General features: G+C 43.5%; 1 non-coding gene across 1 annotated transcript; it reads left to right on the top strand.

The window, feature by feature from the left end:
* The first annotated feature begins 5,038 nt into the window (after window positions 1-5,038).
* LOC130950226 (small nucleolar RNA R71) lies at window positions 5,039-5,142 on the top strand. The gene has a single exon (XR_009073543.1). It is a non-coding gene; the product is annotated as a small nucleolar RNA R71 (small nucleolar RNA).
* The last annotated feature ends 301 nt before the right edge of the window (window positions 5,143-5,443 follow it).

Below are 5,443 nucleotides of genomic sequence, written 5' to 3'. Positions count from 1 at the left end.
TAAATAACGGAAACTTAAATTGCAAGAAACTTAAATGACATCAAAGATAAATTGCAAGGAATTAAAGGTTGCAGAAATTTAAAGAACATAAGAGTAAATAGCATGAATTAAAGGAACAAAATGTAGATGACAAGAAGAATAAAATGACCGAATGTAAAAGGGAATTGGGTTGTGGGAAATTAAACAACTAGAGGCAATAGAAATAAGAATTGATGGTAGAGAAGATCATTAGGGATCAGAGATGCAAGTTTTCATGAATTGATGTTAGTCAAATCCTTCTCAATCATGGGTATAGATCCATGGCAAGTGGGTGATTGAATCCCAATCTCTTGGTGATTCAATCTCTCTCAACATAACCAAATGCCACTCTCGTGATCTATTTGTTCATGAGAAGAGATGAAGCTCCTTTCTAATCCAGCCACACAATTCCTATAATCTCAACCAAGGAGAGTTACATCTCACATACTAACCAAGGTATATTGATTGAAGGAATCATGAAAGGATGAACTCTAAACTGAATTATGTGGCTCATTCCTCAAATTCACCACATAATTCATGTAGATTAACCCCTCTCTCGATGGTGGTTGAATCTATGAAGAGCAAGAGTTCCCTCTTTAGATCAACCACTAAATTGAGGAGGAAAAGATGAATTCACCAACTCATTTCAACAAGCAGAGCTCATCCCCCTAATGAATGTGGGGTTTAGTGAGTCATAGCTCCAATTTCAACAACAATTGCCATAAATCAAAATTAAACTAAATGTAAAAGAAGAAGAAGAAGAAGAATGAAATGCTTCAAGATTAAGAAAATGAAGAAGAAGAGTTCCAAGATGAACCAAAATTAGCTCTCTGGCTCTCCTCTTGGAAGTACCAAAAGTGTTCTCAAATACAAGTGCTAGAAAGTGTAAAAATGTCTAAGTGTCAAAAAGTAAAGTAAAAGTGTAAAAAGTTAAAGTGTAAAAAAAGTCCCCCTAAAGTACAAACTCAATCTCTATTTATACTAGTCCTAAAGATCTTCAAGTGGGTTAGCAAGATGGGCTTCCTCTTTGTTGAATTCTTGGCTCAATTGGAGGTGTTTTGGCCTTTGTGATGAATAGGGGAAGTAGAGCAAGTTGGCACCAATTCTGGCCCATTGATGGGCGTTGTTGGCAATAACTCAGGCCTTAGTGCACGTTGGCAACGTGCATGCCAATTTCCTGGAAGTGAGTTTGAGACTTGGGCGTTGCTAGCCCAAGTTGTTGCAAACAACTTGCTCTTCCTCTTCTTGGCCTTACTTTCATGCTAAATGTAGCCCAGAATTTGAGTGTCAACCTTCAGCTTCAATATGGACTATTATACATCATTGGAAAGCTCTTGATGTCTATTTTCTAATGCCACTGGAATCACCTCAATTGGACTTTCCTAGCTCAAGTTATGGTTCCTCAAAGAAGGTAAGGTCAAGCTGCCAAGTTGTTGCCAAGTTGTTGTGAATAACGCACCCTCAACCCCAAGTTAGCAACGTGCTCGAGCATGACTCTCCCAAGGCAAGGACTTGAGGCTGGCGTTGTTGCAAAACACGCCCCCTTTGTGCACATTGGCAACGTGCTCGATCCCACATCCAAGGATCATCTCTAGCTCCCTTGAGTTTCATTTCTTGTTCTTGTTTTTAGGGCCTAAAGATGACTCTGGTTTGGCTCCAATCTTGTGCTCCACCATGGACTATTATATATGGTTGGAAAGCTCTGAATGTTAGCTTTCCAACGCAACTGGAAGTACTCAATTTGGATCTCTGTAGCTCAAGATATCTTCCATTGAAGTGGACATGTTCAGGCTGCCTTGTTTTGGTAAGTTGGCGTTGGCAACGCCCATCTAGCGTTGGCAACGTGAGTGGTGCGGCATTTGGGCGTTTGGAACGCGGTTTGTGCGCCATTGGGCGTTTGGCACCTTGGTTGGTGCGCCAATGGGCGTTTGGCAGCCTGGTTGGTGCGCCAATGGGCGTTTGGCAGCCTGGTTGGTGCGCCATTGGGCGTTTGGCAGCCTGGTTGGTGCGCCAAGACTTGGTGCCAAAATTTGCTTGTGTGTGGCGTTGGCAACGCCAGATTCAAGTTGGCAACGCCAACTTTGCTTCTTCCAGGGCCAAGCTTGCCTTGCTTGTGTGTGGCGTTGGCAACGCCAGATTCAAGTTGGCAACGCCAACTTTGCTTCTTCCAGGGCCAAGCTTGCCTTGCTTGTGTGTGGCGTTGGCAACGCCAGATTCAAGTTGGCAACGCCAACTTTGCTTCTTCCAGGGCCAAGCTTGATAGTGTGGCGTTGTTAGCCTGCGTTGTCCTCAAAAACGCCAATGCTTCCTAGCTCAAACAACGTGCTCGAGCTTCCATATTAGTGCCAAAATTGCTTGTGTGTGTGGCGTTGGCAACGCCACTCTCAAGTTGGCAACGCCAACTTTGCTTCTTGTCTTCCTCCAGGGCCAAGTTCCTTGCTTGTGTCTTGTGTGTGTGGCGTTGGCAACTTGGTTCTAGAGTTGGCAACGCCAACCTTGCTTCCAGGGCCAAGTTTGCTTGGTTGTGTGGCGTTGGCAACGCCCATCTTGAGTTGGCAACGTGCTCGAGCCTCCTTTCCTAGCTCCAGGCATTGCTTCCCACGTTGCCAGTGAACACGCCCATAGAAGCTGGCGTTGGCAACTTGAATGTTGCCTAGTCTTGGCGTTGGCAACTTGGATGTTGCATGTGATGGGCGTTGGCAACTTGGATGTTGCTTAGTCTTGTGTGTGGCGTTGGCAACTTGATTCTAGAGTTGGCAACGCCAACTTTGCTTCCAGGGTTGCCAAGCTTGCTTGGTGTGGTTGTGTGTGGCGTTGGCAACGCCAATCCCAAGTTGGCAACGCCAACTCCTTGCCTTGGTTGCCTCCAAGACCAAGCTTGCCTTGTGTTGTGGAGTTGGCAACGTGGATTCCAAGTTGGCAACGCCAACTTTGCCCAGCTTGCATCATTCTTGCTTCCATGCCTCCTTGTTTCATCACCTATCATCAACAAGGGAAATAGCTTCAAAGTCTTACCAATTCAAGCAATAAATTTCATGAGATTCATTCATACTCATTCATATATGCATTCCTTAAATCATTTGCATGAATTTGGCTAGAATTAACATGTTCCTTAATATCATCATGCATGGAAACAAAACTCATAAAAGGACTTGTTTATTTAGAGAAAATGAGTGAAATTAAGCTAAAACTAACTAAGCTAACTAACTAATAATGCAAATATGCATTTGCATCAGCTGTTGTTCCTTCTGACCACATTGCTTGTCACTCAGATGGATTCTCATGTGTGGTGCTTGTGCTCCCGTGCTTGTCTCTTCCATCAGTTCCTTATTGCGCTCTTCCCTTGACTCTTTGCTATCATGATATGCTTCTTGTGAGGGTTTGAAGACATTGAAGGTGAGTTGTTCATCATGTATCCTCAACATTAGTTCTCCTCGCTTCACATCTATAAGCACCCTAGCTGTGGCTAAGAATGGTCTCCCAAGGATGATGGAATGGATGTGATTCTCTTCCATCTCCAAGATAACAAAGTCTGTGGGAAGGAAGTAGTTCCCAACCTTCACTAACATGTTTTCAACCATTCCTATTGCCTGATTTTTATTTTTGTCAGCCAATTTGATGATTACGTCCATGGGTGTTAGCTCATTGATTTGAAGCTTTTTCATGAGGGATAAAGGCATTAAGTTGATGCTTGCTCCCGGGTCACAGAGTCCCCTATCAATCATTGCTTCTCCTATAGCACAGGGGATGTGAAAACTCCCTGGGTCCTTCTTTTTTGTAGGTGGCTCTGTTTGAATGACAGCACTGCACTCCCTATTCATCACTATTGTTTGCCTACCCTTCAGTGAACTTTTTTTGATCAGCAGCTCCTTTATGTACTTGATGTTTGAGGGCATCTGCTGAAGAGCCTTAATGAATGGCAAACATGTCAAGAAACCTTGAATATACTCTCCTTGCTACACCACCCTTGAGCTTTTAGGGAAAAAGTGCATACGGGTTCAGAGTCTCCTCTTTCTTTAGCTCTTCCCTGTGTGTGGGATGGGATGCTTGATTTTTCTCTTCATGCTTTTCCTTTGGATTGTCTTGGAAGTGTTCTGTTTGTGTGTTTACTTCTTTCACACTCCTCTCATCACTTATAGTGATCATCTTGCATTCTTCCCATCTTACTTTCTTTGTTTCTCCTCTTGGGTTCTTCTCTGTGTCACTTGGGAAACTATCAGTAGGTTTGGGAAACTGTTGAGATAGATATCCCACTTGGGACTTCAGCCTCTTGATGGTGTCTCCCTGGTTTTTTATATTGGCTCGCACTTCATCCTTGAACACTCTGTTTTCTTGGACTTCCTTACATATACCTTCAAGTAAGGTCTCAATTCTGGAGAGTCTATCTTCGGTTGGTGATGGGGGGTTGAGGTTAGGAGGTTGAGAGTGGTCATGTTGGTTTTGATATGGATGTTGAGAAGGGTGATTAGGTGGGTTTTGATATGATCTTTGTGAGGGATGTTGGTGAGTTGCATTGTTGTTGGGATTGTGGTTGTGGCGTCTCTGGTCTTGGCCTTGGTCTTGTTGGTTTCCCCATCCAAAATTAGGGTGGTTTCTCCAACCAGAATTATAAGTTTTGGAGTATGGATCATGGGTCTACCTAGGTGAGTTCCCAACATAGTTGGCTTGTTCTCAGTCACTTTCTTCTCCTATATTCACACCTTCTAGAGCTGGTGATGAAGTGGTGATTGCTGCAACTTGGTTCTCTTTCGCCTTCTTGGTAAGATCGGCTAACTGCTTGGTGATCATCTTATTTTAAGCCAGCAGTGCATCCATGTGGTTCAGCTCCATCCCTCCTCGAGTGTTACTCCTTTCAGAAGCATAGAAGTAGTCATTCTCAGCTACAGTCTCAATGACATCTATGGCTTCATCAATGGTTTTCTTCTTGTTTAGAGAACCCCCTAATGAATGGTCTACGGCCTTCTTTGATTCGTAAGAAAGACCTTCGTAGAAAATGTGTAGTTGAACCCATTCGTTGAACATGTCTGGTGGGCACCTTCTTGTTAAGTCCTTAAATCTCTCCCATGCTTCATAGAGAGATTCACCATCTTGTTGCCTGAAGGTTTGTACCTCAGCTCTCAACCTGTTAATTCTTTGAGGAGGATAGAATCTTGCCAAAAATTTGTTCACCACATCTTCCCAATTTGTTAGACTCTCCTTCGGGAAGGATTCTAGCCATTTAGATGCTTTGTCCCTGAGTGAGAAAGGGAACAAAAGCAGTCTATAGACATCCGGATGAACACCATTAGACTTCACAGTGTCACATATTCTTAGGAAGGTGGTTAGATGTTGATTGGGTTCTTCTTGGGCGCTTCCTCTGAACGAACAGTTGTTCTGAACAAGGGTGATGAGCTGGGGCTTTAATTCAAAGTTATTGGTATGTATG

Source organism: Arachis stenosperma, chromosome 1, assembly GCF_014773155.1.
Source record: "Arachis stenosperma cultivar V10309 chromosome 1, arast.V10309.gnm1.PFL2, whole genome shotgun sequence".
Classification (NCBI taxonomy): domain Eukaryota; kingdom Viridiplantae; phylum Streptophyta; class Magnoliopsida; order Fabales; family Fabaceae; genus Arachis; species Arachis stenosperma.
Note: the sequence above shows the minus strand (reverse complement) of the source record. Positions and strands in the feature narration are given on the sequence as shown.